This window comes from Cebidichthys violaceus, unplaced genomic scaffold (assembly GCF_023349555.1).
Source record: "Cebidichthys violaceus isolate CVI_PGR_0920_01 unplaced genomic scaffold, fCebVio1.0.p SCAF_11, whole genome shotgun sequence".
NCBI classification, from domain to species: domain Eukaryota; kingdom Metazoa; phylum Chordata; class Actinopteri; order Perciformes; family Stichaeidae; genus Cebidichthys; species Cebidichthys violaceus.
In genome coordinates, this window is record NW_027176274.1 from 1,825,227 (window position 1) to 1,837,981 (window position 12,755).

Sequence of the window (12,755 nt, forward strand, 5' to 3'; positions counted from 1 at the left end):
TGTCTACGTCTTTGCATTCGGTCGGAGCAATTGACGTAGTGTAAAACACATAGTATTACGTGGTTTGAAAACGAGAATAACAAGTGAGAAAGTCCAGCAAGGGCGTGCGAGACAAACAAACACAGGACTTTGGGGACACAAACCGCTGTTACCGTATTTTTCGGACTATAAGGCGCACTTAAAATCCTTACATTTTCTCAAAAATTGACAGTGCGCCTTATAATCCAGCGCGCCTTATGTATGGTCACTTGTTGTGCTTATTGATCGATTTTACGTGGTACAATGCGCTCAAAAATCTGCCGAACGGTACATTGTTACGTTACAGTGTTACGTTACAGTGTTACGTTACAGTGTTACGTTACAGTGTTACGGTACAGTGTTACGTTACATTGTTACGTTACATTGTTACGTTACATTGTTACGTTACAGTGTTACGTTACAGTGTTACGTTACAGTGTTACGTTACAGTGTTACGTTACAGTGTTACGTTACATTGTTACGTTACAGTGTTATGTTACATTGTTACGTTACAGTGTTACATTACAGTGTTACGTTACAGTGTTACGTTACATTGTTACGTTACATTGTTCATTGTGCGTTTCTGCAAGCCTAATATGAGACTGATATGAAACTTATGAATCTCGTGGTTTTACACAAACGTACAACAGCAACATTTTTCTGGTGACTGGCTTTAAAATCAACGGTTTCTTTGAAAAAATCCATTTGAGTTTCTGAATTCTTTTTTTTGCAGAGACACGATGCAGCTGGTTGTCTGTCTGCTAAAATGTCCCATGTCTTTAAAAAGTGTCTACCTGACCGTATTGTCTCCCCACAGCAGCCCATTGAGGGCCGTTATCTCCTCTGCACGACTAACACAAAGGTATGCCACAATTGTTCCATCTTATCTGTCCTCCTGAAAAGTGTCCCTCGCAGGATGATAAGGGCATTGATAGGACTCGGCCATCTCCTTTGATCACGAATACTTCTGTCTGGAAGGACACCTTCGATTCTTCATGCACATTCTTTCTCTCTGCGACTGAAATCATCCCGTCATCAATTTGTGGCTGAACTTCCAACTGCACAACCCTTAAGGTTTCAGGGTTAAATGGCGTCTTTTGTTTTCATGCTCTTCGTCTGGAGGGACCCAAAGCAGAAGAAGCCAGACTAAATTGAGGGTGTGTCAGAACTTGCGGTTGGAAACGCCGCTGGTTTGACCACGACTGCCGCCGAGCTGCTTCTACCTCCTCTTTGTTCCACTCTGGAAGACGCCGGGGTGCGACAAAACAAAGCACTTCTTTCGGTATCCATGGCAAAAAAAACAACAACAACAAGACATCTCTCCCCGATAAGTTTATTCAGCCCCCCCAAAAAACCCCTCAAAGTGGGTCAAACACATCGCTGTGAGACAAAGAACCGAGCCCGGCAGAGGGGCTTCAGCTTAGAGAGGAATGGGAGACACATCTGTGCTGATAGAAAGACAGAGAATGAAATACGCGTCCACGTGAATACCATCTGACATTTCCTTTTAAGCGTGTCTGAAAGGGAATGTCTCGGTCACGCCTGGAGAGCCACGGCTGTATCGAAAACCTGAAGCCGGGGACAGTATCGACCTGGAAGACCGACAGTCAATTCCAGAGAGAGAGAGAGAGAGAGAGAGAGAGAGAGAGAGAGAGAGAGAGAGAGAGAGAGAGAGAGAGAGAGAGAGAGACAGAGAGAAAGAGACTGAGCTGCAGTCTTGTCTGTTCATGGTTGCACTTTGCACTGTAAACACATGCATGAATGCACCTTCACACACACTACAAATAGCTGAATATCTATTTAGAGAGCAGTCCAGCCTTCCCTCCCTCCCTCCCTCCGGTGAAAACAAACACACATGTGCAACAAGAGGCCGCAAGGACACGATGCGCAGTTTGAGATGCTGGACGGACAGACGGACGTGTGACGGACGACAGAGATGAGATGCAGACAGGGAGTCGCTGTGACTCAAAACAGCATCCACCGCCGCTGCTGCTGCTACTTTAAGAAGCCAGACTTCCACGTTGTCTGCCAAAAATAAAGAAGTACTGTTTCCCTTTCCGTTTCACCCTGAAGGGCAGAGGTTTCTGTTTGAGGTACGGCTCCACAAATTTCCACAAATTCTGGAAAAGATGACAAGTGGGTGTGAAATCATGGGTTTTTTGGAGGTGTTTTTCTAACCATACTGACACGTTAAGAGTAGTTTCTAGTCACTCAAAGCAATATATATATACAGCAGGTAGTAATAACTTCTCTCACTTCCATCACCCCCCCCCCATCAAGTCAGACAAGACCCCCAAAATGTCAAAGTATAAAGAACATCAACATACCCTCACACAGCGGTTCATACGATATTTCAACAACACGTGTCAGTTCGACGCGTTCATACACTCTTTTCAAAATACATTTTAATTAGTTAAATGCTGCGTTAACGAGGAGCACTTTGACTTCCCTTGTGTCCACTGTTTTTAGTCCGTCTCCATCATCTGTTTACTCCTCAGGGATTTACGGATCCAGCCTTTAAACCCTCTGAGACAAACATCAGGGGGGCATTTAAACAGAATGAGAAGGCGGAACTTCTCTCACATCTCCTCCACAGCCAGCGCCGTCTCCGTCTCCGCCAGTTTGTCCAAACACTGCGGCACGAGGCGGATCAGGCCGTGGAGACATGTGGAGGGGGGACGGACGGACGGAGACAAAAAGCTTAGGGGGAACCAGACTGAGACAAAAGCCTGCGGTGAGAGGGAGTGACTCAGGTGGAGGAGGACATCTAAACAACATTGTGTTGGAGATGGAAATTGTGGGTTAGCCGGCCACCAGTCTGGGCTCCGGTGGAATGACGCTTTCAGGGCTTGTTTTTAGAACCCAACAGACGGGTTTGCAGAAAATGATGTCCTTGTTTTCTTTGTTTTAAGCCAAATTGGGAAAGTTTCACTCTTTTAGATCTTCTATCTACTTTACAACTCGTTGATTACAGTCTTGTGACTTGACAGCAGGTAGTTTAGCACTAACCGTCATCGGTTTCACCAAAGTTGTTTTACATTTTCTGTAATTAACTGAGGTGTTTCTTGAAAAACTGCTACTTTGCGTCGCCAGAATTCTTTTGGAGGAAGCATGATTGGATCGCTTCTACTGACGAAGTAGTAGTGAGGTAAACGTGGAAGGAAGGGACTGTAAAATACAGGACAAAGACGTAATTCTGAACCCTTCTTTCAAACATTGTTCTGGAATAAAATGAGAAAAACCGGAGGATGAAACAGTATATTAGAGTGTGAATAAATGTCCTCAACTGAAATGACTTGTTTGAATATAAGAATTAAAAAAACAGCAGATTCACTGTTATTTGCTTAGATTTGCACGTAGTCGTTGTGACGTCACCATCTTGTTTTTTTACAACCGGTGAACAGGAAGTGACCATATCTGGACTGAGGAGGAGTGACGTAGAGACGCTGTACACGTCTCTGGTAGAGACCTGTCAATCAGCGTGTAGCCCCGCCCCTAAAGCATCCCCTGCTTTATGGTCTGTTTGACTCTAAATGGAGCATAATGTACTAAATGAACATCATGCTGTATTGAAGAAGACTGTAAACTAGAGATTGAGACCATAAACTCATGTTTACAATGTTTACTGAGGGAATAAATCAAGAGAGAAGTAGAGTCATTTTAGACTAGACTTCTATACAACCAGAGGAGTCGCCCCCTGATGGACACTAGAGAGAATGCAGGGTTATAGCTCTTCCAATACAAATCCATCTCACTGTTTAAAGTTTATTATAGGGACTATTTGTTCTCATCACCTCTGTTGTATTGGGGCTGGAGGAAGACATCCCAGAGACAGATATCTCAAATTCTTTGCAGATAGAAATCTAAACTATGTCCACAGCTAGAGGGAAGAAGCAAAAGTTAAAGTAGGTCGTTGTCTGTGACCCTTTAAAGTTGCCACTTGTCCAACAGTTTGTGAAACCTCTCGTGTTGTCCTGAACCGCCTCAGACAGACGGACAGATACCGAGACAGAAATCAGAGAAACAGACGGTCTGAGCCCTGCTGTTGGCCGGTTACATCTGCTCTCTTGTTATTCACACACACACACACACACACACACACACACACACACACACACACATGCACAGACCCCTCCTCCACCTTCCAGACCCTCTAACCCCGCTAATCTGATTAGCACAGCCTCCCTGCGGACTGAGGGATGCTATTGACACACGGCAGCGAGCCTGTGTGTGACTTCATGATGCTTGTTGTTGCGACTGTGTTAACCTGACTGGATGTCGCTGTGTCACACATGCAGCAGTGTGTGTGTGTGTGTGTGTGTGTGTGTGTGTGTGAGTGTGAGAGGATGCAGCGGGACAGGTTAAGTTATTCCCCCTCAGGGCCCGACGGGACCGGTTGGTTTCAGTGGAGGGGTCGTGCCGGTGTCAGCTGCAGGTTCAACCGAACAGGGTTTCCATGTGAGAGCAGCAGGGGCCCCGTGTGAGACATGGGAGTCGACCAATCAGGCGGCGAACGATCCATTACCGGGATTATTAGTGTTTGAGAAGTTAGAGCGATGTTTAATATCTGCACGTTTCCGTACATGTTGATCTGTGAGCCAGGAAGTGTTGGGATGCGTCCTGTGTCCTGGCTCCACCACTTTCTGGTCTCAACGCCTCAAGGGTGTGCTGAGTGAAGTGAGCTGTTCTGGATATGCAAATGAGCGAGATGCACATCTTACCTGACGCTTCCTGTGATGTCGCACTTCACACATGAACTGGTGCCTCCAGCAGGTTGAAGTTTGCTTAAAGTGTGAGTAAAATGAAAAAAATGTAACCTTAAAGGAAATTCAAATATCTCTTTATACTTCCTGCTTCACTATTAACTGAATTACATATGAACTGATTGCAGTGCGTTACTTTTTGTAGGTATAACTACGAACAGTGTGTGAACGTCACTCACTCGGCGGCCTTCTTCTGAAGCAGATGCTGGACCTACAGGTTGACTCTGCTGCAGGGCCGACCCTCGAGACCCCATCAGCTTAACCCCGACGTGTCCGGACGAAGAGGTCATCTCCGGATCATCTTTCCCCAAAACAGGAAGGAGTCACGTTTGAACTCCAGAAAGGTTTGCAATGCTTGCAATGTTGCAGCTAAAGTCTGTATTGTTTCAGCCATCAGAAAGCAAAATGGTTTCGATGAGTTAGTCCAACAGTTGGTCTCTCCCAAATCTTTGCTTGCCTAGATGTTTGTGAGAGAAGAACACCATGAAGGACTCTCAGAGCGGTTTGGCCTTCGTGCAGCGGATCAGCCGGCGAGTTAGAGACGGCGTGCCGGAGCTCGTCCGAGCATTTTTGTCAGTTTTGTCTTTTGTTTCCTTAAAAACCTCTGAATGATGAAGACCTGCCAGTGAAGCACAGAGTAACCACCAAAAAGCTATTTACTCAAACTACACTTTGATTTGAGCATCACAACTCATTTGTTTCCACCGCTGACAGTTGTTGCCGTTTGATAATTCATTAACATCCGGTCAATCAAAGCGCCGCCCTGCTAACAGCCGGCTACAACGTCTCTAACCAGAGAACACCACGTGATTTACTCTCATATCCGGTCCCTCCGCTGAGCCCTCTGACCTCATCAGACCTGCAGTCTGACAGCTTGACGAGGTGGAGCAGAGGAAGAGTGGCGGCAACAATAGCGGCGTCGACGCGGCAGAGCCCCGTCGTTATCCACCGTCTCCTATCAGCAACGCCGGAGGTCGGAGGTGAAGCGGTCCAAAGCCTGCATTCCAGCGGAGGTCAGGATCATTAGTGGAGGGTGAACTCAGCCAGTAGCCACCACGATGAGAGCAGGGTCGGGTTCTACGGTTCATGGTTCAGATTTCTCCGATGTGTTTCAGCAGAACGAGCTTCCTCACGAGCATCCCAACAAATCAAGAGGTCAAGGCCAACAGTAGGAGACATCTGCCTGCATTCTCTCTAGTGTCCACCAGGGGGCGACTCCTCTGGTTGTATAGAAGTCTAGTCTAAAATGACTCTACTTCTCTCTTGATTTATTCCCTCAGTAAACATTGTAAACATGAGTTTATGGTCTCAATCTCTAGTTTACAGTCTTCTTCAATACAGCATGATGTTCATTTAGTACATTATGCTCCATTTAGAGTCAAACAAACCATAAAGCAGGGGATGATTTAGGGGCGGGGCTACACAGTGATTGACAGGTCTCTACCAGAGACGTATACGGCGTCTCTACTTCACTCCTCCTCAGTCCAAATATAGTCACTTCCTGTTCACTGGTTGCAAAGAAACCAACATGGCGACGGCCATAATCCAAGATGGCGACGGCGAAATCGCCAAACTCAAGGCTTTAAAACAACCCCAAACCAATGAGCAACGTCACGATGACTATGTCCACTTCTTATAAACATCTGGATCTCAGATCTCTCTCTTCAGTGGCGGAACGTGACAAACATCTCGAGTGAGAAGCTTTGCACAGATACAAGTCAGTACAGTCGAGGTTTAGACGTTTGAGGGGACATGAACCTTAAATAAAACTACTAGAGCAGCAAAATGTAAAGAAAGCATACTCATAATGTTGTATCTATCATATAGGCCTATTAATATTATATATCATGGGATTCATCTACTATTCTTTATCAAGTTTTATGACCGTTTTGATTGTTTTCATGATGAAAACCAGTTGATACATTGACATTGAATGGTGATGGAGGCTCTGACTACAGAGAGAGAAAAGCTGATCCGAGGTCGAGGGAGCGGCTCACTTAAGTTGTAATTTGACGGGATCCTGTTCCACTGTGGCCTCACCAACCCGGCAAGAGCAGGGAAGGCACGGTCTGGGTTTTATTAGAAGGCCTGATGTTGTGTGTGTGTGTGTGTGTGTGTGTGTGTGTGTGTGTGTGTGTGTGTGTGTGTGTGTGTCGTAATGAGACTAGGAGGCACGTCTTGGCTGTACAGCGCCAGAAATAAACCAGGATCTGGACCAGAATTGCAATGCTGAACTCTTTTATTTTTTCCATTTCCTAGCCACAATTAACCCGCCTTCATTTAAGAACACACACACACACACACACACACACACACACACACATGAACCGTGAACACTTGGCTCCACACACTGACTCAAAAAACCCAGTAATCATATGCTAACTTATACACACTCACAAAAAATTGTGTTGGTCGCACACAGAAACACACTTCCAGGGAACGCCTGTTTCTATTTTTAAAACGCGCCGTAGAACCGCCGTAGAACCGCCGTAGAACCGCCGTGGAGGGCTGTAAATCGTTTTTAGGGGAGTTTTTTTGCTGCATATTCAGTCATGCGTCCTGTCAAAACACAGCGGCAGAGAAGCGTTCAGCAGCAGCAGCAGCAGATAACAGAAGCACAACCATCATTGGTTAAACAGATTTCAACGACACAGGGTGCAAAATGTCCCCGTCCTCCTAATCGTACATGAGCAGGAACATTAAACAGCATCCAGCATCAAGTACGGAGCATCAAGTACGGAGCATCAAGTACGGAGCAGAGTCCTAATGTTTCAACAAAATCACCCTAGAATTAAAGATCCCCGACCTCAAATCACCTAAATAACTGCACATTATCTTTCAGATTCTCGTACAGACCAGTAGGCTACCACTAAATGTGCTGTGCTCCTGTAAAACGGTTAACTTTTACTCATGAGAACTTGTGGGATGTGCTGAAAAATCAAACCATTCTTCATGGCTGACATTGTGCTTTTGACACCTCAAATAACGTCTATGATTCCCAGGTTCGGGAATGCATTACGTTGTTTTGCACTAGTCACGCACGAGCCGCTAGCTCATCGGTCGCCATCTTGAGAGCCATGTGGAGGCAATAGAAGGGAACATTTAAAAAGAATATCAAACAAATTGGGGTTAGAAATTCCGGAACGACGTGATTCGAGACAGTTAATGATGATGATAACGATGCAATGCAATACAATTCGTTACGTTAGATGTGCTACGATGCAATACAATGTGCTATGATAAGCTACAATACGCTACGCTACACTAGTATGATGCTCTACGTTTCAATACTATACAATTTGATTTGATACGTTACGATTCAATATCATACCATATGATTCGATACATTGCGATCCGATACGATACAATTCGATAGTTTGCGGTTCCATCTGGCATTATTTTCAGCCGACTGGAGACGTCTGCAGTTACTTAAGTGGGTCGAGAAACGTTTCTCACTTCCCTTAAAACTGTCTGACACATGTCTTCTCTCAGCTGGAGATAAGATCATCTATTATTAGTTTGCAGGATCACGGCAGCAGAGTGGACAGTGCAAACGAAACAAACAAGAGACAACTTTCAGCTGCAGGGTTATAAATGCATCCCAGTCAAAGAAGCAGCAGCGGGAAGAAGTCACACGATTTGCTGATGATGTAGCTTTTTCCATTTTTAAATCTCCCGACAAGGTGACACGATCAGTCGAAGAGCTTTTACTCCCAGATTCCTCAGGATGAGAGCTGAGCTCCATCAATTTCACTCAAGGCAAAAGTCCAAGTTAAATATATATACATCTTTTTTTATTTACTGAAACAAATCAGCCAATCCCTTTCATATGGACAGAACTTGTGGATCACCTGCTTTGGGTTTCCAAATCCAGATAGTGCTTCTACACAGTTGACCATCTTTGCTGCCAGGAAGTCATCAAGACTTGTCTTTCTTATACTTTCTATTATTTTTATAATCAAATTGAACAGGAAATAGAAAAAGTACGTCATGCCATTGATTTGCTTGTGTGCATTTTGTCTTTCTTTGAGTCGGAGAGCGAGAGCGACAGTTTGTGTGTGTGTGTGTGTGTGTGTGTGTGTGTGTGTGTGTGTGTGGTTCTTTGAAGACGGTCATATGGAGCAGGCTAATGGACATTCAAGGCCATTTCTTGGCTGTGCGCCATAAAGGGGCAAAAGGACACGCACACACACACACACACACACACACACACTCAGAGGCTAACGTAAGCATTCTCATAAGTCATTACAGCCTGTGTTGCCATAGCAGACCTCCAGCTACTGTGGAGGAGAAACAGTGGCGTCGTCTAACAAGGACTAAAAATAGCTCTGACGGGCTTGTCTTTTTCTCTGTCCCCCCCCCCCCCCCCCCCCCCCCCCCCCCCCCCAAGCAGCCCTTCATCTTTCTCAATCAACAAGTGGAGAGCCGCCATCGTCTGTCGCTCCGTCTCCACATCTGAAAACCTCTCATCTGCTGAGAAGCGCTCACGTAGATAAACCTCACTTTTATCTAATTCCTCCAAAACTGGATAAAAGCAGATTGTGATTTGCTTTGATTTGCAAAATACGTGATGCATTTGTGATGCATTCAACATTGGCATATTTCTTTGCAAAAAACTGAACCACGTACATACAGTGAGACAGCAGAATAATGATTTGGTGTTGAGACTGAATTTATGATAACTAGATTAGCGATGAAGAATAATTAACTTCCATACAACATAGCTTGTTTTCAGAGAGCGCAGCTTCGACAGAAGTGAAAGAGAAAGACAGCTGGCTTATCTCTGAGAAAAAACAGGGTTTGGGAGGTTTGATTGATTGGTTTTGAAACAGTCAGCAGTCTGGTATTACAGCCGATACACCCTGCAGCCACCCACGTGACACTGGTTGCACTGGGAAGCTGCATGCGAGAGGATGATGCGGAGGAGAGTGTGAAAGAGCAGGCACGGTCCACAAACCTCCCCTTGAACAAACAAAAGTGGAGAAAGGGTCAATTTATTTCCCCTCTTTGTCCTTTCTGCGGCAACTTTTTGCACCAAAGTGATACTGGTGTTCTCTAAAAGACTTCCTGTCAGCAGAACAATTAACCACACGATGTATCTGCAGGCTCTAACTGTCAGCCACAACTCATATCAGCAGACGGTGTCAAGTCGATGCTTACTGAGGCGATCGAGCCCCTATCTGTCCGATCGAGACCAAGAGAGCGTCAGCTGGAGGAGATTCAACTGGCACCACAGAGATTGCTTGTTGCCATTTTGGTTTCCTCAAAACCAGTATGAGACAGGAAGCTGTAAGTGGTATCAGACATCATCATCTCACCAACATGCTGATGTTTTACCCTCTTGAGCAAATGAACGTATGTTGAGCTGGTTGTAGAGTTTTGTCCTATAATGAATCCGTAGACATTTGAAAGGCGAACGACAGAGATATTACAAAGCTAATAGATCATTTTACAGCCAGCTTCATGTTTACGTCACGCCAGAATCGATATCTCATTTTGGAGATGATGAAATGTGATTCTAGGCTCCAGTGAGCTTTGACAAAGCATTTCAGAAGTGGAGAGAAAATGTTGCGAATAGATTGATTATTAGCAATCAAGAATTAGCAAGCTAACTAGCGTACTGCTAGCTACCTAGCTAGTTTGCTCAGTACGCTATGCATCAACGCAACACTGGTTACGGAAAAGCAACCAAAACAAAGTTGTCACGTATCTGGTGATAGCAATGTGCTTTCCAATGTGTCGATGAAGCATCAAGTTGTTAAATTTGACTCATTTAGCGGCTGGCTGGCTAGCTAGCTAGCTACCTTGCTATTTTCACCGTTCTTTCATTCTACACTTGTTACAGAAATGAGCCCAATAGCTGGATAGAGGGTCTAACGGACCCTCTGCTTCCACCGCTTGGTGACTGCTTTGCCGGGAGGGGAGCAGGCGGCTTACTAGCCAGCCTTGGAAATTGGACAAGCTAATGTTAGCTAGCTAGCCAGCCATCCTTCTCTTGAGCTTCTGTTTGATCTCCTCCCCGTGAAATATCGGGGTCGGCTAATGCGGTCACGTAGAAGCTAATGTTTTCTTAAGTCATTATAAAAAAAAAACAAGCCAACAAAACATGCTAGCCAACGCTAACTAGCGTGTTGAAAGAATAATTCTGGCCTCCACCTACACCCACAAAAATGCATCACCATTGTTCACTAACAGAAAAGGTTAAGATGGTATGTATCACCTTTCTAAATACTGGAACAATATTACATGTATAATTTGCTTTCTGGGCTGAAGAGTGAGATCTGAAAGCCAGAAATGTGAAGCAATAACGGCCAGGTACTCCAAACAAAACATGAACGGTAGGCTTTTCATTTAACAGGGGAAACAAAATGATTCACTCAATGGGTCCACTGAACATTACACATCAGCTGCTTTAACTCCACACATTGCCACTATAACACAGCTTTTGCAGCTTGTTGTCTGTCCAGTTTGTAATGTTTACGAGGCAAACGTCAAAGTACTCATGGACAGTGTAGCAACAGGGAAATGTTAAGAAGTTTCCAAAACCTTACTACTGTGTTTGACCTAAAAACCTCCCATGCTGTAAAACAAAAAACAATCTCTCTTGCCACATTTTCCTGTGCACAATAACACATATTACCATCCACCCTTCCACTTCTTTGTTTCCCCTCTGTTGTAATCCAGAGGTTTCCTATTCCAGATCACGTACAGGCTTTCTGATGAATCCCTCTCATCTTTCTCCCTCCTCTACATCACTTCCATCTCTGCGTCTGGAGTCGACTCTTTCCTACTTCCCATGGAGACAATTCACAGACACGTTGGTGCATTGTATTTATTTTTCACACACTATATGCACATACTGTGGATGAAAATAGACCCGTACATGTTTCTTAACTCGGTCTATCTCAAAGACCCATAATATTAACCCGACCTAATGACCAAATCACTTCATGGATGGCTTAGGAGTGCACACCACTTCTCCACACACACACACACACACACACACACATGCACACAATTACTCACACACTACAACAACAAAGCGAAAGCCCAATCTGTTCCTCCATCTCCTCTAACGGTCTGGAAACAATCTGGACGAGCTCATCCACTGCAGAGCTCCCAGAGTCTCTCTCTCTCTCTCTCTCTCTCTCTCTCTCTCTCTCTCTCTCTCTCTCTCTCTCTCTCGCTCTCTCTCTCTCTGAAGATCAACTGCTGATAGGATAACATTTGTGTTTGGTGGTGTTGCTATAGAAATGCCATGTTGTTTGAGCACATGCACACGTTTTTTAGTCACTACCCTGTCTTTAGCAACACTGACATTTTTACAATTGTTTGAATCTGGAGAGCCTCTGGCAAATGCTCACATGAAACATACTTGTGACATGCAATGGATGGATTTTATTATAGGGGCCTTACAGGCACAGGGGCCCAAAGTGTTAGTGGGCCTCCCTGGCCTTCACCTACAAAATATCACTCAAGGAGACAGAAAATGACTACAAAGAGACACAAAACAACTATAAAGTAACTCAATATGACTAAAAAGAGACACAATTCAGCTACAAAGAAACACGAAACAACTACAAAGAGACATAAAGAAACTACAAAGAGACATAAAACAACAACAAAGTGACAAAGCAACAACAAAAAGACTCAAAACAACTAAAAAAATGGGCGAAACTACCGCAGAGAGATACAAAAAGCCTTCAATGAGACATAGAACAACTAGAGCATGAGGCTAAACACCTCTAAATGTTGCGTGTCTTACCAAAAAATGACTTATTAGTGTACATTTTTACCCACCCAAATGAATAACGTTTTATTTTAATGTTAGCAAAATTGGGCGACGCAGGAAACCAACCAAGTGGTTCTTGTTCAAATAGCCATGTACGTTGTGAAATCACACATGCACTCAAGATGCAGATCTCCCCTTTGCACCAAATTCATTGTGCTGCTTTGTAGGACAAGATATTTAAG